This window comes from Canis aureus, chromosome 30, assembly GCF_053574225.1.
Source record: "Canis aureus isolate CA01 chromosome 30, VMU_Caureus_v.1.0, whole genome shotgun sequence".
Classification (NCBI taxonomy): Eukaryota; Metazoa; Chordata; class Mammalia; order Carnivora; family Canidae; genus Canis; species Canis aureus.
The window spans coordinates 25,771,797-25,794,926 of NC_135640.1; the positions used below are offsets into that span (position 1 = coordinate 25,771,797).

At 37.3% G+C, this 23,130-nt stretch overlaps 1 long non-coding RNA gene across 1 annotated transcript in view; it reads right to left on the reverse strand.

The window, feature by feature from the left end:
• The window catches only part of LOC144301791 (uncharacterized), a 79,173-nt gene that overhangs the window by 7,717 nt on the left and 48,326 nt on the right, over window positions 1–23,130 (reverse strand). The window contains exons 3-4 of the long non-coding RNA XR_013368679.1: window positions 6,821–6,949; window positions 918–1,084 (exon numbers count right to left, since the gene is read on the reverse strand). This is a non-coding gene — a long non-coding RNA (uncharacterized LOC144301791). The remainder of the gene's footprint in view (window positions 1–917; window positions 1,085–6,820; window positions 6,950–23,130) is intronic.

Here is a 23,130-nt window from a genome sequence, read left to right on the forward strand (position 1 = left end):
ATGGATTCTTTGCTTATAACCTCCTTTCTTCCACTCCCTCTCTGCCTTTCAACCTTTTCTTTTCTGTAGCCCTTTGGAGCTCTCTTCTACTTGTTGGATGGAATGCTGCTCCATTCATAAATCAACTAATAAAGCCTTTAGATCTTTAAAATTTACTCGGTTGGATTTTCATTATTCAACACTTCTAATAAGCCTGTTGATTTGGTCTTCCCATTACTAACATCTCTACCTTCTATAAAATGAATAAATAGTCTTTTTCTTCAATTCACCTCATACAGAAGATAATTAGAACCAGTTGAAGTCGTTTGCTAGTTTGAAGCATTTGCCAGTAGTGTAGGTCTCATGAACAAGATCCTCCACTCAGACAATGCCATATTTACCAGGAGATTCAACAATCAATTCTTGTAAATTTGCCATAACTGTGAATGAAAAAAAATCATTTACTGACTTCAAGTGTGGATACCCCCTTGCAATATATGGTGCCACAATCCTTAGCATGCTAACTGAAATGTTGAGTTTAACGAAGATACCACTGAAGGTATGGTGAAGACAAAGAAACTGCAACACCTTTCAGGCCTTTGGAGTCACGCCATGAATACTGATCCTGATGATAAATGCCAGTGTGAATTCCACAGGTACATGAAGTTCAGCTTTTCTTGCCATCCTAGCTATTCTTTTCTCTCTTTTTTTAATTTTTTTAATTTATTTATTCATGAGCGATAGAGAGAGGGAGAGACACAGGCAGAGGGAGAAGCAGGCTCCATGCAGGGAGCCGGACATGGGACTCGATCCTGGGTCTCCAGGATCACACCCTGAGCTGCAGGCAGCGCTAAACCCCTGCACCACTGGGGCAGCTCCATCCTAACTATTCTTGTAGCAGTTCTTTACATCTGTCTATATTCTTTGTGATAGCTTACCTTTATCACAGGTAAGTTTTTCCTTGCCTTTCAAAACATCTTTTGGGCAAACTTCTTTCTTAAGTTGAGGTTCAGTTCTGTGAGGGGTTTTTTTTTTCTTTTTCTTAAGGGTTCTTGGCATAACAGTGACCATCCATTTTTCTCTTCTGCACCTTCCATGGTTCCAGCTGGAAAAGAAAACCACATAATCTGCTTTTTACTTTTAATTTTTGTATCAGACTGATATCATCCCCTTTACTTTGAACTTGCTTTTGCTCCCCCTCACTATGTATTATAAACATCTCTCTTGTATGGGACACTGATAGATCCCAACACATCATTTTCCATCGTGTGTGTGTATGCATGTGTGTGCACACATGCATGTGCCATAATTTATTTAATTCCCTATACAAAAGCATTCAGATTGTTTATGGTTTATTTATTTTAAATATTTTATTTATTTATTCATGAGAGACGCAGAGAGAGAGAAAGAGAGGTAGAGATATCGGCAGAGGCAGAATAGGCTCCATGCAGGCAGCCCAACGTGGGACTTGATCCCAGAACTACAGGATCACACCCTGGGACAAAGGCAGGTGCTAAACCACTGAGCCACCCAGGTGTCTCTGTTTATGGTTTATTGATGCAACAAACAATGCTACAAAAAGCATTATTCTATATATGTCCTTTATCACATGTACTTCTTTAAATGTAATTAGAATTCGTCAACTAGAGTTTCTATATGACATAGAATCATTTTAATTCAAATAATCACTGCCAGATTTATTTGCCAAAACAGTAGAAAAATTCACATTTCTATCACCAAATACTGGAATGCTCAGATCCTTGGGTATCTGCCAGCAATAGTTGTTATTGTTTGTTTAAAACATTTGCCAACTGGACAGGTGAAAAATATTGTCACAATTCAGTATTCTAAGCCAGAGGCTAAAAAGTAAATCCAAAGCAAAATATGCCTGAGAACCTGAAATTCTTAGTTGCACCCACTGATATCTCTTTCTCCACCTGACGCTGGTTTGAGACCTGCTTCCCTCTTTGCAGAGGTCTGAGAAAGTTAGAAATAGTCAGTGTTTTCCTTGGTAGTGTTTTCTTAAAGCTCAACAGGATTATGTCAACTGTTATTACAAGGAAAGGCCATTGACACACTAGTTTGAAAGGAAAAGGTGTGTCCACTGGCTAAAATAAATAAAAGGGCAAAACACATAGTAGCAGTTATAAAATTTAATAGTTACAATAGCATTGAGGAAGCAGGTAAGACAAAGCCAGGCTCAATGCTTATAAATTCAGGGTGTCTCCTGAACTTTCACAGCCTAATTTGGGAAATGAAATGTCAAACATCCTTGAAAAGTTCTGATAGTGGCATTGATATTAAAGGTTTCCAAAGCGTGGTAACTGTGGTCCTACTTTTGACCTCACTTGATACCAATGATTTCAGAATGATTCATGACTAATGAAAGGGTGACCAAGCGTGAATTACATAACATACTGATAAATGGACACACTCAATTTCGTTTTACAACAAAACAGAAATTGATGTGATTGTTAAACTTCAACATTTATTTCATTTTAATTCAACATCTGGATGAAATTATTCTTTATAAGTGGCAAGTGATTCCTATTAATTGATAGGGGCAAAGTATTGACTTGCAGAGGATGTGAAAATCATCTAACGCTCCAAATCATATTGATTGTACATCGAGGGAGAGAAAACACTATGAGGAACGATACCACAAGGGCAAGTTTGCTGCAGTTCCTGAAACAAGTAGAAAATTTTGGCATGAGATCCGTTAGGAAGCTCAGGAATAAAATGTTCTATCTAAAACATAACATAGTGTGGGCATAACTCACCGGGCAGTATCTGCTATGTCAGAGATCAGAGAAGGAAATAATGGATTTTTTTAATGGATTATATTAACACAAAGCCTCAAATGAAACCACATTTACATGAAAGCAGCACAACTAGGGGAAGAAAATTCAAAAGATAAAATAATAAAATTAAATTTCAAATAGACCTCCCATGGTCTTAAGTTGCTTCACTTCTACAAGTCTTAATTTCCTCATTTATTTTTTTATTTAAATTCAATTAATGAATATATAGAGTATTCTTAGTTTTAGAGGCAGAGGTCAGTGAGTCATCAGTCTTATATAATACCCAGTGCTCATCACATCATGTGCCCTACGTAATGTCCATCACCCAGTTATGCCATCCCCCACCCCTTCCCTTCCAGTTATCCTGTTTGTTTCCTACGGTAAGAGTCTCTTGTGGTTTGTCTCCCTTTCTGATTTTGTCTTGTTTTATTTTTTCCTCCATTCCTCTATGATACACTGTTTTGTTTCTTGAATTTTCCATGGATGACTGAGATCATATGATAATTGTCTTTCTCTGATTGGCTTATTTCACTTAACGCCCTCCAGTTCCATCCACGTCATTGCAAATGGCAAGATTTCACTTTTTGATGGCTGAATAGTATTCCAGTGTGTGTGCACCACATCTTCTTTTTCCATTCATCTGTCGATGGACATCTGGGTTCTTTCCATAGTTTGGCTATGGTAGACATTGCTGCTATAAACATGGGGTGCAGGTACCCCTTCAGATCTCTACATTTGTATCTTTGGGGTAAATACCCAGTAGTGCAATTGCTGAGTCATAGAGTAGCTCTATTTTCAACTTTTTGAGGAACCTCCATAATGTTTTCCAGTGGCTGCACCAGCTTGCATTCCCACCAACTGCTTAAGAGGGTTCACCTTTCTCCACATCCTCACCAACATCTGTCATTTTCTGACTTGTTAATTTTAGCCATTCTGAATTAACGGACTACTACTATGTAAAAAAAATATATATATATGAATTCAGATATATTTATGGTAAAGATAGTGAAAAGAGACATTCATGCTTAAATAGCATGTACACATTTCCGTTTGCTTCTCACATGGTATTATGATGTCTGTGGGTCTGCATATCAGTCTCACATATTCATCTATAAGCTGACAGACAGAAGACTCTTTTATTCATCTTTTTAATGCCCTAAATCTAGCACAGAGTCAGGTACAGAGTACGTGCTCCATTAAGGTTAAATGTAGAAATTGAAACACTGTTGCTAAACTACTGGAAATATTGGTAGTTAAATCTGTTGATACCTCAGTGTTATGAACTGAATTGTGTCCCCCTCCATCCTGGCCCTGAAAATTCATATATTTTGTTTTGCTTTGTTTTTCTTTTTAAAGATTCTACTTATTTATTTCAGACAGAGAGAGAAAAAGAGAGTGAGCAGAGAGTAGGAGGGGCAGAGAGAAAAGCAGACTCCGCGCTAGCAGGAAGCCTGATGGGGGGATCATCCCAGGACCCTGGGATCATGACTTGAGCTAAAGGCAGATGCTTAACCAACTGAGCCACTCAGGCACCCTTACAAATTCATATATTGATGTCCTAACCCCCAATGTGACTGTAGGAGGTAATTAAGCTTAATAAGATCATAAAATAAGATGATAAGATCATAAAAGTGGAGTCCTGATCCAATAGGATTGATGTCCTTATAAGAAGAGGAGAAGAGAACTCCACACGAACACACCAAGGAAACCTATGTGAGTACACATGGAGAAGCAGTTGTCTGCAGGCCAGAAAAAGAGCCCTCTTGCCAGGAACAGAATTGGATAGCATCTTGATCTTGGGCTTTTAGTCTCCAAACTATGAGAAAATAAGTTTCTATCATTTAAGCCACCCAGTCTATTGTGTTTTGTTATGGCAGCCCAAGAAGATCAAATCAATAATCCAGTAAAAATGCTAATGCTTTTCTTTGGCTTTATGACAATGAACAAGACCAAAGAAAAAACTTTTTTTAAAGTCATTATAAGGACCCTCTAAGAATGAATTTTCGCACAATATTTGACAGTTGTGAAATTAATGGTAGCCTAAATGTTTAAAAATAGTATATAACAAAGTAGATTAGAGGGGAAAAATTAAAAATATAAGTTGTAAATGACTTTAACACAAAAATACTTGTCCTATGAAGAACCAGTTATTCAGCTTGCATGTCACTTGCCAGAGGACTCTTTGATTATGTTTGATTAACTAATAAAGCTTGAAAACCATTTTAACCTAATGTAAATGCCCTCTCTCTTTTTAGATTTCATCAAAGATTGGTAACACATTTCATAAGTGTTACTTTCTCTTTTTTTCTAGAAAGCATCTTTTTTTTTTTCATTTAAATCTAATTATCTGACATATAGTACATCATTAGTTTCAGATGTAAGTATTCAACAATTGTGTACAACATCACCTACATTTTCTAATTTGGAGAAATGCTTCAATTGTTTCTTATGAAGCATAGTATCCCACACAAAAAGAAATATCATTTATTTCTCATATTTGTCTCACGATATGACATATTTTCATGTAAAGTTGGTCATCAGAAATGGGCAAACCAAAATTAGTGAGATAACAAGCTGGCAACTCCACCCTCACTATAGAGCTCCTTGAATGAAATTTGCCTTATGTAGTCAGGGAATGGACTGAGAAATGTAACACATGCTTTACACATTTACCATGATGATGTCCCAAATGGCCATACTAACATAGGTTGAAAAATCCTGATCTAGGTTACTTTCACATCTACCAACTTCTAAAGCAATAAATAGAAGGACATTCTAAGCCATTAGCACAAACATGCTTGACATTTTCATAGCAACGCAAACAACTTAAGAAGGACAATGGTTCGGTTGTTCTGAAGGTCACGGCTTTTGCTTTTTCTTTTCTTTTCATTTTTTTTTTCTTCAAAAATTGTACCTACCACACTGAGTTGGTGGCCTGAAGACAGAACTAATTTCTAGGGCATTATGACATGTTTGTTATGTTTGTTATCAAATCTCCCCAACAATTTTAGAACTGTCACAGTGATATGTGAATGTTTGAAAACTAAAACTCAACACTGTGTTCTTTTCTACTTCCTGTGACTTTTTATTGATAGCTATGAGCCTCCTGAATTGAATTTGTTACTTTTTCCTGTGGCAAAAACTTTGAAAGTAAAATTCTGAGTTTTAATTCTTTTTTATATCGTTTTACTCTAAAATATATGTCCAAATAGATTTTCCGTACTGTATAGTATTGCACCATGTGGAGAACATTTGTAACTAGGTCAACATACACTGTTTCTAGGCACCAACAGGGAGGCAATTTGTTATACCATATTAGAATATTACCAGAGTAACAGGACTAAAATGACTCACTGAGTTCTTGGTTGCAGGGCTCAGTGCTGCAAATGGTGCTAAATTAGGGCTCAGAAGACTGGCTGTTATGAGAACCTTCTTGAGAGACTTTGAGAGGTTATAACTGACTCTTCAAAAACTCAAAACACCACATAGGAAAATATGTTGGATGGAGAGAAAAAAAATATGGGAAAGCATAGGAGAAAAGACCTAAGGCCCTTCTTCCCTGAGAATGCACGCTCAAGCTAATTCTCATCCAGGAGTTTTAGAGGAAGCAAAAGGAAGCTGGCCCACATGACAACACCTTGCCCTGCATGATCTAGAAGAATAAAAGAATAACCAACTACCGACTTACAGGGCTAGAGCCATGGGTGTCAAAATGACCAGAGGACATTCGGAAGAGACACCTGGATCTGAAGAGGAAGACTCTGTACATCTTCAATCACTATGCCTGGAGAAAGACTGTCAGAAAGAACACCTGAATCTTAATGTTCTATACCAATTTTATGTCAATTAAAAAAAATCAAGAATTTGGTGGCATAGAAAAGAACTCTGCTTCATATACAAGCTATTGATATTCATTCAGTCAGTACTTATTGCTTTCTGTGAATGAGATACTAAAGAAGGATATAACACTTGAACAAGCTCATATGATTCCCATCATCACACAGTTTACAATCTAATGAGGAGATGGATTCCACACTCACCTGTCTTCTCTTCTTTTCTGCCTCCTTTGCTGATTCTTCCTTATCTCCTGGCTGCTGGATTCTGGAGTGCTCCTGAGCTGCTTCTCTCTTTTATCTACATGCTTCCTCCGGTTGAACTCAGTCTTGCGGCTGTAAGTACCATCCACATACCAATGACTTCTAATTTACATCTCCAGTCGGAGCCATTCCTCTGAATTCCCAATGCTGACCAACAAATCCACTTGGAAGGCATTTCAAACGAAATGACTAAAATTGATTTCCGATCACCATCTATCTGCCCCAAGCCCCACACGTGCCCCTTTCTAGTCTTCCCCATCAGATACAATAGCAACCCCATCCTTTCAGTTAATAACCAAAATTCCAGGGATCATCCTTGATGTCCTTCCTTCTTTCATACTCTACACAAATACGTCAGTGAATTCTTTTGACTCTATCTTCAGAATGTATCCAGAATTTGGCTGTTAATCACACAGCCCACGACACAACTATCTGTGCCCAAGATGATTGCAATCACCTCTTAACTATGCCCCCATTTTGTGTTTGTCCAGCTTCATCATATTCCCCAAAGTGCAGAAATGGAGATTCGATTAAAATGTAATCTTACTCCTTTACTCACAACCTTTCAGCAGCTCCCCAGCTCATTCAGAAGAAAAGCTAAAAGTCCTTACCATGATATATGGGGACCTATGTTATCTGGTCCTCATTACTTCTCTGACCATGTTTCCTCCTACTTCCCCCTTGTCATTCCACCTTAACTAAACTGGCCCCATAACCCTTCTTTGATCAGAGCAGGCAAGCCCTTGCTCAAGGCTTTGCACTTAATGTTCCCTCTGCCTGAAAAGTTCTTCTCCCCAAATAATCTTAGAAAGCAGTGGGGGTACACTCTTAATGTTTAAAATTTGCATTTCTTTGGGATGCCTGAGTGACTCAGCAGTTGAGCATCTGCCTTTGGCTTAGGGTGTGATCCCAGAGTTCTGGCATAGAGTCAGTCCCACATTGGGCTTCCTGCATGGAGCCTGCTTCTACCTCTGCCTGTGTCTCTGCCTCTCTCTTTCCCTAAATAAATAAAATCTTAAAAAAAAAAAAAAAGAAAGGAAAGAAAGAAAGAAAGAAAGAAAGAAAGAAAGAAAGAAAGAAAGAAAGAAAAGAAAAGAAAAGAAAGAAAAAAGAAAGAAAGGGAAAATTTGTATTTATTTTAGAATATTTTAGAACTCAGACCAGTCACTACTTTGTACTTACCTCATGCCCAATTTGGTGATATAAGCAATATTTTTTATATATAAATATACAAATGCTTTAAGTCTTGCTTTATGCCTTTTTCTCCACTCAGAGAATTCAAAATGATACACTTGACATTCATTTTTGTCAGCTCCAACTTTAACATAAATCATAGTATAATGTATATCATAGTACAGCCTAGCAAGTGGCATCAATTATTTCACAAATGCCAAAGTTGAACTTGAAAAGTTAAGCAGGAAAGGATTATTTTCCGGTTTTTAAAATTCTGTCGATAGTAGACTTTACATACATATCTTTCTCTAATACTTCACACCGTGCTGAAAAAAAAAAAAGTATAAAAAGGAATAAAGTCATTACAGAGAAGATAAGGTGATAGACAGTTGGGGCATAGAATGTTTGTTGTCTTACCAACAAATAAGAAATATCAACACATTTCTGAAAGATAAAAAAAAAATGAATGGCACTGTGTTGATGGATAAAACAAGTCAGTAAAGTCTTGGGTAAACGGCTCAGTATTTGCAAAGTAAGAAGCAAATCATACGGATAGGACATTTATATCATGATTTTCCCAGGACAGTCTTTAACCCTAAAAACATCTTTGCTAAGTGAAAGAAGCCACAACCTATCACATGATTCCATTTACACAAAATGTATAGAACTGTTAAAACACAGACCCAGAAAATAGATTTGTGCTTGTCAGAGGCTAGGAGAAGGGGGAAACAGGAGGGATGGGCATGGGTTTCTTTGGGGAATAATGAAAGTGTATTGGAACTGAATAGTGGTAATGGTTTCACAGTTCTGTGAATATATTAAAACCACAAAATCTTATGCTTATGAGAGTGAATTTTATGGAATATGCATTATATTTCAATAAAGCTTTTATTTACAGAAATGTAAAGACTAGTAAGTTTTAAAAGACATTATTATAAATAATCATGAAAAAGCAAGTAGTAAGAAGAATACCCCCAAAAAAATCCTTATCAGGATTCAGACAAAGGATCATCACTTTCAACTGGGATTATTATGGGGGCCTATGAAAAATAAGACAATAAAGCTAAATACTGAAAGATGGATAGCACTGAGATTTGTTTTTTAATAAAAAAGAAGGTAAGGAAAAATATGAATGAGGGAGGAAAATGCATAAGCAAAGATCAAGAGGTGGGAAATGGAGAAGAGGAACAATTATAAAAATCCCATGGGGTTGTAAATGAAATGTAGAAGAAAATTAAAGTGCCAAATTAATTATTTGCATATTCTCTAGCCCAGGGTTTTGCAGCTTCCACTATTAACGTTTTGGGTCAGATAGTTTTTTTGCCATAAGAAGCTGTCTTGTGTATTGTAGGATGTATAGTATCCCAGGCACCCCCTGCCCTAGTTATGGCAATCAAATATAACTGCAGACATTGTCAAATGCCCCCTGGGAGGCAAAAATCATCCCCAGTTGAGAACTACTGTTTTAAAAAGAGAAAGTTATTGACAATTTGAAGCAGAGGATGACACTAAAGTCAAAAAAGGTTAAACTGGCAAGACTTCTCATGCCAACTGGGTAGAGCAGGAGAGAGAGAAAAGTTAATGTATTTTTGCAATATTCCTAGTCAAAGATAAGAGGGTTCTGAAACACAAAAGAGGTTGTGGATTTGGAAATGACAGATTACATGATAGTTAGAGAGGAAAGCACTTGTTCTGGGTAGAGAATCAAACAGGTTTATCAACATTTGTTGTTTTGACAAGGGGAAGGAAAGACAGGAATCAAAGATGGTCTTCATGGGTTGAGTCTAAATGACAAGGCAATGGTTGTAATGAAAGTTGGGAATAGTGAGGGAAGCAGATTTAAGAGGAAGATGAAGACTTCAATCCTTTGAACTGCTCAATAGAACACTCTAGAAGGATATCTAGGTAGAAATGTCAAGCCAGAAATTGGAAAACTGAGACTGAGCTTTGGAAGGAAATTCAGGAGTGTAAACATGGGTTTAGAAGCCATTTACAAGGAAAGTAGAGTCTAAGTCATGGGCTGAGCTTGCCCACGAGGAGAATGCAAAATAGAGAAGGTAGCAACAGGGGACAGATGCTCCATTTAAACACCTGTATCTAAATGAAGAAAAGAGAGTAGTTGGAGGAGTAACATAAGAATCAGAAAACAAGAAAATGTCTAAAGAGACACAAAGGAGAGATTTTGGCAAAGGGCGGTAGGTCGGTTCAGTTCATGGTTGTCAACTAGTACAAGAGGTTAAAGAATATGACAACTAAGAAAGTGGCTATTGGATTCAGTTGAATAGTAAGTGGCTAGGACTTGTTCCAAGCACAGTGTAAACACAATGTGGAACAGAAAATAAGTTAGGATGAATTTAAAAACACATAGGTGCTGATAAGGTGGGTATTTAATATTTTCATTGGTAAAGGGGAAAAAAAAAGTAGAGTAAGTCTTTCAGATAGGAAAGAAGTTGTGTCTATTTGTAAGTTACTGTAAAATGAAATGAGAGTGATTGAGAGTAGAAGAAAAGTGGATAGAGACCAAAGAAGTGATATTTACTGGAACATAATTCTAGAGGAGATGAGAAAGTTTGGAATAACAGCACAAATATTCAATATTGTAAAAGAGGAATGTGTTGGTCTCTAAAACCAGGGGGCGGGGGGGAAGAGTAAGAGATAATGGAGTGTAATAAATTACAAATCTGAGGATGCTTCTCCAAACTAAATATTTTATATGTAATTTAATCTAAAAATGTTTATACCAAGAAGCCCTTTTAAATAGAAGAGTTGAACATAATTTTCCTATTCAAAGAAACACTTGGAAAAAGGAACCCTTTCACCAGTCTCAAAGCCAGGTGTTCATAGACCGAAGCCAGATTTTGATGGTATACTTTATTATTCTTTTCAAATGAAATTCCCAGAACATCAGCACATGCTCAGTTAAATACGATATGAAAACACACTGCAAATACAGAAATGTTATTTTTGGATTAGCCATGGATTTTGGTCTATATATAACTCCATACTCTCCAGTGATGGCCAGTAATCATGTTATAATAATAAAATATCTTAAGTAAGTTTTATTACTACTTACCCTTCACATATCCAAGGCGTGGCATCAAGAGAAAAAAAGAAAATAAGAAGAAATGTCATGCAGCTTGGGTTTCATTTCTTAAATTCTCTGAGACAAGCTGACTACTTTAAGCATATTCTTTCACTCAGTTATCCCTTATATACCAGCACAAGAATGAAATAAGAGAATCCTATATGGTAAGACAGTTATCAAGAATGTCAATGAATCACAATGGCAACTATGTAAGTTGGGCAAGATTTCAATACTCCACACCCTATTTCCCATTCACTAAATGAGAAAAAAGGCACTAGTATTCTTTTGCCTGCATTAAATTATTACTGTTTTGTTCTTTAATTTGTATTATATGAAACTATTATGAGTCTCAATAAAATAGGAAGTTTAATTGGTCTTTGCAAATAAAGATATTTTTCCACCAAAAGATACGTAAAAACAAAAGCACGGTGAGACAAATAGCTATATCAAATTAGCAAAATATTGATAATGGTTGAAGTTGTGTGATAAGTACATGGACTTCTTTCTACTGTTCACTCTACTTTTGAGTAATTTGAGTTTGTTCATTTTTATTTATTTATTTATTTTATAATTTTTTTAAAATTTATTTATGATAGTCACAGAGAGAGAGAGGCAGAGACACAGGCAGAGGGAGAAGCAGGCTCCAGGCACCGGGAGCCCGATGTGGGATTCGATCCCGGGTCTCCAGGATCGCGCCCTGGGCCAAAGGCAGAGCGCCAAACCGCTGCGCCACCCAGGGATCCCCCGACTTTGTTCATTTTCAAATAAATAAGTAGTACATAATTCTTATTACAAGTTCCAAAAGACAAAAGCCTTATGTTCTTGTTTTAGAATTGATGAATGCAGTAGGCAAACCAAACCTTTGGTGATGTGGTAGGCAGAATGGCCGCCCAAAGATATTCACACCCTTACCTCTGAAACCAATAAATATATTACCTTATGTGATGATTAATTTTATGTGTCACTTGACTGGCCATGGAGTGCCTAGGTTAAAAATTATCTCTGGGTGGGTCTGTGAGGTTATTTCTGAATGAGATCAACATTTGAAAGGATAGACCCAGTAAAGTAAATTTATCTTCCCCAGTTTGAGTGGGCATCATCTAACCCTCTGGAGGCCTGAATAGAACACAAGGCACGAGGAAAGAGGAATTCACTCCTTTTCTCCTGCCTCACGGATTAAGCTTGAACATCTCATCTTATCTTCTGCTGCCATGGAACGAGGATCCATACCATGAGCTCTCCTGCTTCTTAGGCCTTTGGGCTTAGACTGGAACTACATCACTAGCTTTCCTGCATCTCCAGTTTGCAGACAGCAGATTATGAAACTTCTCGGTCTCCATAATCATATAATTACATAAGCCAATACCTCATAATAAATAAATATGTATTTTAAATAAATATGTTTAAATATATATGTATATAACATACATTTATAATATATATAAATCATTCTATATTTAAACATGTTCAAATATACTCAAACAGGATATATATATATCCTATTAGTTGTTTCTCTAGAGAATACTAAATAATATACTATCCTATGTGGCAAAGGGGACTTTACAGGTATTAAGTCTCTAGGCCTAAAACAGGAAGATTAGTCTGGATTAGTCTATCCAAGAGGCCCCAATCTAATCACATGTGCCTTTAAAAGCAGAAAGACAACAAACAGTAGAAATCAGAGAGATTGGACCCCTGGGTGGCTCAGTGGTTGAGAGTCTGCCTTCACCTCAGGGCGTGATCCGAGACTCCTAGATCGAGTCCCACATCAGGCTCCTTACATGGAGCCTGCTTCTCCCTCTGCCTATGTTTCTGCCTCTGTGTGTGTGTGTGTGTGTGTGTGTGTGTGTGTGTGTGTGCATGTGTGTTGTGAATAAATAAAATATTTTTTAAAAAAAGAAAGAAATGATAGAGATTTAAAGCATGAGGAGTATTCAACAGGAATTTGCTGGTTTGAAGATGCAAGGACGACATGACAAGGAATTCTGGTGGTCTCATGGAGCTGAGAGAGGCTCCCAGTTGACAGCCAGCAAGAAAACCTCGCCTCTGCAGCCTAAATAACTGAATTCTGTCAACAGCTTGAATGAGCTTGAAACAGACTCCCTTGTCAGAGCCTCCAGATAAGGGTTCAGCTTGCCAACAAGTTGATCTCAGCCAGTGAAACCCAAGCCAGAGGACCCAGCTGAGCTCACCAGACTCCTGACATATAGGACTGGGAGATAATATATTTGCATTATTTTAAATGGCTATAATTCTAAGGTGGCAATAGGTAACAAATATATCCTACTTAACATTTTAAAAAGACCCAATAGCTGAACATTTTAATAGCTATTCCTAATGTGAAAGGTAAGACAAAGAGAAATAATTATAATTTAATGTCTTACTTATTATATTGGGAAAATATATAAAAAGAAACGGGTAGGGAAATGCATTACATCATGTGTGATAAACTGGTCCAAAGTTTTGGGAGCAAATTGGTGATGTGCATGAGAAATCAGGATAACATGTGGAGTTTTGGGGTTTTTTAAATATTTTATTTATTTATTCATGAGAGACACAGAGAGATAGAGAGGCAGAGACACAGGCAGAGGGAGAAGCAGGCTCCATGCAGGGATCCCAATGTGGGACTCGATCTCCGGATTCCAGGATCATGCCCTGAGCTGAAGGCAGACGCTTAACCACTGAGCCACCCAGGCGACCGAGGATAACATGCTTGACCTAAAATTCCCCATCTATTTTTTAGGCAAATAATTCCAGTAGTATTTCTTACCTTTGACCCAGTAACTCCATATCTACATACCAAAAAAATAATTTAGATGTATTTTAAATGAAAGTAATTATTAAAATGAAAAGAAAAATTAAGCTATAAAGGTGATCATCATAGCACAGCATAGAATAGCAAATTTGGTAACAATCTAAACGTCAATAAAAAGGGATTGGCTAAGTGAGAAGACACCTACACAATAAAATTGTAAAGCCAGTTCAAATCATGTGGTAGATAGTGCTTGTGGCATGGAAAAGTCTTTTAAGGGAAAAAAAAAAATCAAGCAACAAAATAGCATTACAATAGGATGTCTGAAAGTATATGCACCAAAATGTCACCAATTTCAGATCCTTTCTGCTGGTCTGCATCTTTTGATTTTTATCTTTTGATCATAGATCTAGTAATACACTAACAAAAGAAATTTTATTTTTAATAAATTTACATTTCCATGCTTTTCTATAAATTTCCAGAAAATTATTTACTCAATTGGGACAAAAATGATTGCATGTGTTTCAAGACAAGTGACTAAATATTTCTTCTTCATTGGGAGCAAACCATTAAGACAAGGATGTTCTCCTATTCCTCATATGTTTGCAGCTAGTACATAAGAAAAGGTATCACTAGTTTTATGCCATCGAAAATATACCCACTACCCCTCTACCATCATTATATCCTTTCATTGTGTTTAAATTCATACCAGATTTCACTGGTCAGACTCATTCCTCTGAACCCAACTAATAGGAGGTTTAAGAGCTTTCGCTAAATGTAAACTAAAACAAAAAATACTCTCCTGCCCTCGGTCCCCATCTCTTCCTGCTCTACCACAGAAACTGTGTCTGAGAATTTTGTGTCCACACATTGGCTGGAGAATGAAACATGGTTCTATTGATTCTGAACATATCAAAGATTGTGGTAAAATTTAGCTTCAAGGGAGAAAGGAAGTGAAAAATTAGTTTTTGGAGATAAGTACCTATCTGAGACAAATCTGAAATACACAATTAAAGAGATTTTTCTCAATTTCAACCTTCAGTTCTTGTATTGACTAGCATAGGATGACGTTTTAACCAAAATCAAAATATTATATTTGAAATATGTTGTGTAATAACTTGTTGATAAGGCCCTAATTGTTATTAAAAGCATTGTAAGCAAAAATTGGGGGGGAGGTTATAAATTAAAAGATCACTAATAAAAATCCATTTCCATATACCACTAATATGCTGGAGAATTAATTGTGCACATTTTCCTGTTGATGACTTGAAATCATGCTGAGAATCATGGATGTTAGCAACATACATTGCATCCCATCAAGTTTGTAGGGCCAAGGAAGCTGCAATATCAAGTACTTCTTGGCTAGTACTTTTATCCTGTGTAGAAGCTGCTTGGTGAATGGAACAGCACATAATCATTACAAGCCCGTGGTTCAGACCATGTATGCAGGAGTATACTTTAGTACAAGTACAAACAAGTACAAATATGACAAACTAGACAAAAATGTCACTTGAATACATCAGGGTCTGTCTATATTATCTTTTATTGCTAATGAGCTAATTATCTTATGAAATGACACTGGATACAGATAATATTAAGAATTAATATTAATAATGGACTGGAAAGGAGGTAGACAATAGAAAGTAATAGCATTGTCAAAAATGTCTTTATTTAGTTCATCTTAAGTCAGTCCAGCATGTGGCCAATCTTCCATTATTCCAAAAATGATTATATATTTCTTAGACTTCCCAGTTTCCTTCTTTATACCTCCTCTTTCCAATGCCTGGGCATTTTAAACTGTTATATATTATCCTTCAATTTAATATATTTAGGAGTTATCTGAAGATTTTGTTATATAAAGTAATATAATGAGATCTTCCTCTCTATTGGGAGCTAGCAATAGATCAAAATAAATATATGCCAGACTGAAAAGGGATAAAAACATTAGTTTACATATATATGATATATATCACATATTAAATATATATCATATATATAACATTTCAAAATATATACATATCACAAATTATTCTGGTTCAGAATTTCAAGCAGAAGGAACCAAATAGAGTTTTTCTGTAAATAGAAATCCATTCATAATCCAGCAAATATTTATTGAGCAAATAGTGTATAGGAGGCACTTCCTATTGCTATGCTGAATCAAACTAATGAAAGATAGCCACAACCCTGAAGGAGATGAATAGTGATACTTTACATCGACCACAGGATGATACAAGCAAATGGCAGTGACCAAGGCAAAACAAAATAAAGCAAAACAAAAACCTTTATGGAGGAGGTGAGATTTGAAATGGGCCTTGGAAGATGGGGAGGTTTTCCACACAGTGGCTTTGAGCCACAAATTGCTGTTTTGATGCTATAACGTGTCTAATGAATATTGTTCACATCAACATAGACCCAATATTAACATGGAAACAACCTACTCCACTAATAAGTAACTAATTACCTATAATTTCCTTTCTTATACTTACTTAGAGTAGTGATTCTTTCCTGAAGCATGTATCAGAATTTCCTGGGAAGCTTGCTGAAACACAGATTATTTGGGCTCCACCCAATGCTTCTGATTTAGTAGGTCTGGGTAGGACATAAGCATTTGAGTTCCCAGGTGATGCTGATTCCACTGGTCCAATGATCATGATTTGAGAGTCACTGATTTAAAGCACGTTTGATGGATCTCTGGCTTCACAACATGCTCCTCAATCTTCAGGAAAGTCCCAAACTCCCAAAACTCAATTCTACCATTTGTAAAGGTAATGATATTGGTAATGATGATTCTTATCTTCTAAGCTTGTTTTGGGAATTAGAGTAATGCATATAATCCAGAGCCTGATATAGTAAGTGCTCTGCACTGGATAGCAATGATAGCTTCCCTACCAGGGGAAGCTAGGGAGTAAGGGTATGCCAAGCGTTATGGGCTAAATATTTGTATTCCCCCCAGATTCACATGTAAGGCCTAAAGCACAAGATGGTAGTATTTGGAGGTGGGCCATTTAGGAGGTAATTAGGTTTTGATGAAGTCATGAGGTAGTGTCCTCATGATGAGATTCATGCCCTTAAAATAATTAGAACACCAGACGCCTGCTCTCTCCTCATCTCTCTCTCTCTCCTCTCCTCCTCCTCCCCTCCTTCCCCACCAGCACATACGACCAAGGAAAGGCCATGTGAGCACACAGCTAGAAGGCAGCTGTCTACAAGCCACGAAGCAGGTCCTTACCAGACACTGCATCTGCCAGCACCTTGATCTCAATTGTCCCAGCCTTTGTAACATATGAGAAATAAATTCTTGTCATTTAAGCTCCCCAGTCCGTGGTATTTCACTACGGCAGCCCGAGTAGACTAAGACATCAAGGAAACAATTGGGACCTACGGAATGGAGGTGTGAATGGATCCTATTGTGTTCAGAGAATGGCACAGTTAAGACAAGCTAGGATGTATGATTCATGTTGGGGAAAGGAGGGGAATCTCAGAGGACCTCAGTGAGAATGGGGAAGAATCCTGGAATTCTTTAGGCACCTCTTTCTTCATAATTGTCTGTTTCTGGCAGTTATTAGCCTCTACTATCTCTTGAAGTGCCTATTACTTCCATAAGAACAACAGGAGTACTCAATAACTAGCCAGTAATCATAAAAAAGTCATAAAATGACTTTAGCTGCTCATTCAAAGCATGTGCTAAATATAATTGAGCAAAGAAGAGTTCAATATTCCCAAGACAGAAGAGCAGTGAAAACTCCACATTACAAGAACTCTATTAACGTCCCAAGAGGACCCTCACAATGAGGCTGTGCAGAGCACAATATTACAAGGAGGCACTTAAGCATCCTTCTCATTAATCTCAGACTGCAAGCTACTTATCCTTTTGCTTTGAAACTGACCCCTAGTGATTTGCAGTTGAAGTTGAAAATTTTATATAATTCAATTTCACAACTTACTGTAAAACTACAGTAATAGACATTAGGTGTTGGGTATTAGTATGAGAATAGATAAATAGACCAATGAAACAGAAGCACAGCGGGTGGAATGGTAGCCCCAAAAGGGTATGCCTGTGTTTTAACATTTAGAACCTGTGAATATGGTCTTATTTGGAAAAAGAGATGTGATTAGATTGTATAAGTAGTTAAGGTGGGTCCTAAATCCAATGACAGGCATCCTTATAAGAGAAAAGCAGAAGGACAGTTGAGACTCAGACTCACTGGGGAGAAGGCAGAGATTGGAGTCACGCAGCTCCAAGCCAAGAAATGTCTGAGGTATCAGAAGCTGGAAGAAAGAATGATTTTCCCCTTCAGCCTACAGAGGGAGCTTGGTCCTGCAACATCTGGATTTCAGACTTCTACTACCCACAGCTGAGATGCATTTCTTTTGTATTAAGCCCCCTAACTTATAGTAATTTCTGAGGGCCACCCTAGGAAAGTAAGACAAAAAGAAACAGAAGAAATTTCAAACCCAGATCTACCTTTGCAGAGTAACTTGAACAACACAGCAGTGCAATTCAGCTGAGAAAAGAAGATCTTTTCAATAAATGGGTCTGGGTCCACTGAATATTTATGAGTGGAAAAAATAACCCTTATCTTTCACCATACACACAATTAATTTGATATAGATTATAGATCTAAACATGAAAGCTAAAATAAATCAAGTTTTTGGATGATAACATAGGAGAACTTCTTCATAACCCTGGGACAGGCAGAGATTTCTAAAAAGAATACAAAAAACACTCAACATAAAAAGAAAATATTGATAAATATGATGTGGGAGGCAGAATAATGGCCCACAAATGATATCCAGGTCCTAATCCCCAGAACCTGTGAATATGTGAGATTACATTGTGAAAGGGAATTAAGGTTGATATGGGATTAAGGTTGCTGACTTTGAAAATAGAGGAAGGAAACACAAGCCAAGGAATGCAGAAACGATATTCCACAGTTGGAAAAAGCAAAGAAATGAATTATCTCCCAGAGCCCACAGAAAGTAATACTGTCCTGCTAATGCCTTCATTTCAGCCCAGGGAGAGCTGCATCAGACTTCTGATGTACAGAACTATATGGTAAGAAACATGTTGTATTAAGCCACTAAGTTCGTAGTAATTTGTTACAGCATCCGTGGGGGGAGGGTGGAATGCATATGACCTCATTAAAATTAAGACCATCTGTTTATGGGGAGACCACTAGAGACTGAAAAGGCAAGACATGGACTGGAAAAATGTATTTATTATAAATCTATCCAACAGTAGACTAGTATCCAGAATGTAGAAGTAACCCCCACAAATCTATAATAAGATGACAGACAACTCAATTTTTTAAATGGGCAAATGACTCGTAAAGGTACTCCACAAAAGAGGAACTGAAATGAGTAATAAAAATAGAAAAGATGCTCGCTATCATTACTCATCAGGAGAATATAAAATTGAGCCCTATAAGATAAACCTATATGCCCATAGAGTATCTAAAATTTAAAAGGCTGTAATGTAAAGTGTTGGCAAGGACATGAAGCAAGTGGAACTCTCAAACCTTGCTCTGGTGGAGTGTAAATTGGCACAATCACTTCGGAAAGCTATTTGGTAGAACCTACCGAATTTAGGCATATTTCTTTTTCTTTTTCTTTTTTTTTAATATAGGCATATTTCTATCCACAATCCTACTCCTAAACCAACTGTAATTAGAATCTTCAAGGCAGGTCAATACAAAAGAACCAGATACTGGAAACAATCCAAATGTCCCAAATAAGGAAAGTGGATAAGTGAATTCAAGTATACTAACACAATGTAATACTACATTGGAATAAGAAGAACAAATACACACTCAAGGCATGGATACATCTCAAAGCCTTTATGTTGAGTGAAAGCAGCCAGACATAAAAGTGTACAGAATCTATGATTCCAAGTATATGAAGTTCAATAATAGAACTACTAGATAATAAGAGAAATCAAAATAATGGATGTTGCTAAAGAGGGGGTGGCTATTGTCTGAGAAGATATAGGGGAATATGAGATATTTGAAATATTCCATATACTGATATGGATAATTTAAAAGCTCAGCAAGCCTTATGGTTAGGATACTATTTCACCCACCTTACTCTGTGTATGTTCAATTGCCCTAAAGTTCCTAAACCAATAGATTAAGAGGAGAAATTCGTCCAGTTTTTTTATCAAAAGATAGTCAAGTGTCTAAATTCTATCTTGTTTAAACCACCTGCTCCGCTGATAGAGTAATCTTCAGAGATTTCTCTGTATGACAGAAAACATGAAAGGCACAGGTACTCTATTACTGGCTAGGACTTTGACCTCCAAATGTTGCTTAGCACCACCTAAACAGCCACCTAATTTGTAACCCTGTGACCCAAGGCATCCTGCTCCCCTCCCTTTGCTCTGAACTCTTAACTCCGTAAAAGCCCAGGATTCTTCTGAAGTGGAAGGTGGTCCAAAGCCAGACATCTTACCTGAAAAGGAAAAATCTCCGAAAGAGGCAATGTAAAACAACAAGGAAAATGATCCAAATTGGAAGTAGGGAAAAGAAATGGAGAGAGATCAAAATTAAAAGAAAACCCTATGCTGAAGGAAAACAGTAATCCCTTTACTGCTCCTTCCTTCCTCATCACCCAAGTCCAATTACGTGGCCTTGTTTTACATCCTGTATCACGCATCTTTCTCCTAGAGAAGGGGTGAGAGACAGCAGAGGATTTCCTCCTAGAGGGGATGAGTTCCCTCTAGGAGTTAGAATATATGGCCAATGGGAGCTATAAAAAAATGTTTTTTTATTTAATTTTAAAAAAGGACAGCCGGGGGATCCCTGGGTGGCTCAATGGTTTGGCACCTGCCTTTGGCCCAGGATGCGATCCAGGAGACCCAGGATCTAGTTCCGCGTCAGGCTTCCTGCGTGGAGCCTGCTTTTCCCTCTGCCTGTGTCTCTGCCGCTCTCTCTCTCTGTGTCTATCACGAATGAATAAATAAAAATCTTAAAAAAAAAAAAAAAAGGACAGCAGGAAAGCAAGCTAGCATGTTATAGAGTCAACCCCTCAACTCTTAACCTCTGTTTTTACAACCTTTATTTTAAATAAGATACCAAGTATTGACCAAAGTTATATAAATTGCCTCAACTAAAGCCTATTACATATCACCAAGCTTCAACCTACCTTTTCCAAACTTTTTCTTTTATACTCCTTCTACACTTCCTAAGCTCCAATCACATGATGCCCTCAGTAAATGAAGCCCATTAAACACAGTAGAGGCTGAATACAGATTTTCTGAATTAAAAAAATGGCTGCCTCAGGGTGGCTAGCATCATCCCAGATTATTGTCTTCCCCACCATCACCACCACCACCACCACCTTTAGAAATTTTGCTCCTTCTCCTACATTGCAGGTGCATACATCTTTTCTATGAAGTATTTTCCGACGTCCTGAGTTAACTTTCTTTCTTCTTTGTGCTCCCATAGATACTCTTTTCAATCCTATTTCAAAGCTTGCTATATCCTTCTTCATGATCCACACTCACTTTCTCTCCTCTGATGAGGAAAATCAGCCCCCACCCCATCATAATCAACGGACATTGACTTCATGTGTTCGAAAGTTATCTCAACCTACAGACAATATCTTACATGCCTTATCCCCTGAATGTCATAATTCCCTTTGTTCTCTGCAACAAATATGGTGGCTCAATTGTTTTGGTTTGACTTTTAAATAAACCTGAACACCTTTTCACAGGTACATTTTGCATTGCTTACTACAACTCCCCTTGTTTTCAAAAAGTAAATTTGAATCTCTTCATATGTATTTTTGACCTCCATTATACCTTCTCCACCATGTTTTCAAAATATATACTTGAGTCTCTTTGGAAACTATAAGTTTATTTCTTTGTGAGTACAAGGGCCTCCCTTATCTTTGGATCCAAAAACAATGCCCAGAAAGGTGAGGGGCATCTTGGGTTTTATTCATATATAAAAGCAGAACTAAAATATAATACTCCTTGGCTCCTGGCTGGCAGACCATCCTCCTCATTTCTCTCTGTGTGCAGATTTTTAAGTAAATGTTCAGTGTGTGGGTTTATTTTCCCGACAAGCTGGTGTAGCTAACAGGAGCTAGAAGAACACAGATCCTGATGATAGTGGAGTGGGGTATAGGATGGGAACTAAGTGAATGTAGATAAGATCTCTATCCTCCTTTGACAGGGTAGGTCCCCTCCTTATCTTCCCTCCAGCACCAAGAGATTCCAGCCTTAGCTCCACCCCTCAGCTGCTTTCAGTTCAGAATGGCCTTTGTCCTTTAGGTAGGAATTATAGACCTGAGCCATGTGTCCAGTCTCTGTGTCACGTCTCTTTAAAAAAAAAAAAAAAAAAAAAAAAAAAAAAAAAAAAAGATAAAGGAAAGAAAAAGAAAAGGGAGTCAAAAATTTAGCATGGATTTTTTTTAATATTTGAAAGTCTTGAGCATAGTCACTCTAACAGAGAAGCTCCAATAGCAAGAAAACATTTAAAGAAACAGCAAAGAGAAGAAATCAACCATGTGCCCTTGGAGACTCTACCAAGGCACAAAATTCCCCCTCTATGACACAACTTGTATATGATAGACTTGTATATGATAGACTCCAGAAGAGCAGGGAGCCTCACTTGCTAAACATCGATTGCCAGTACTTACCATGGTGAGAGCATATGATAAGTGTTCAAAGGAGAGGAAGGAAAGAAAAGAGGAAGAGAGAAAAAGAGGGTGGGGAGGGAGGGAGGGAGAGAGGGAGGTTGGACATGGAGCATTAGTTTGCCCTGTTTTGTATTGCAAACAATCTTTTCCTTTCGAGTAACAACCACAATCGAGAGATTGGGCTCAGATAGCCATTACAGAGGTATATGAGTGTCTTTCCTATCATAAGTCTTAAATTTATACTGACTTCAGTCCAGTCCCCCTTTCTTCTTATTTTATATTTTCCTTCAGATAATCTTCCCTTCTTGGAACATTTCAATATGCTTGGTCATATTTATTGATAGTATTTCTAGGGTTACTTCAGTTTTTTACAGGGCCTCTCAAAAGGCCCCTAGAAAGTCTTCCCTTCTCACTGTAAAGTTGACAGGAAACAGTTAAAGAATATTCACGAATTCTTCCAATATGTATAGATTCTTCTTTAATAGTTCTTGGACTTAACAGAAAAATTTAGTTTTCAGCACATCTTGAGTCCATGTTATTATGGTTTGGGACCTTATGTGTTTAGAAAATACAACTTAAAAGGCTACTGATTGGAAAAATTTT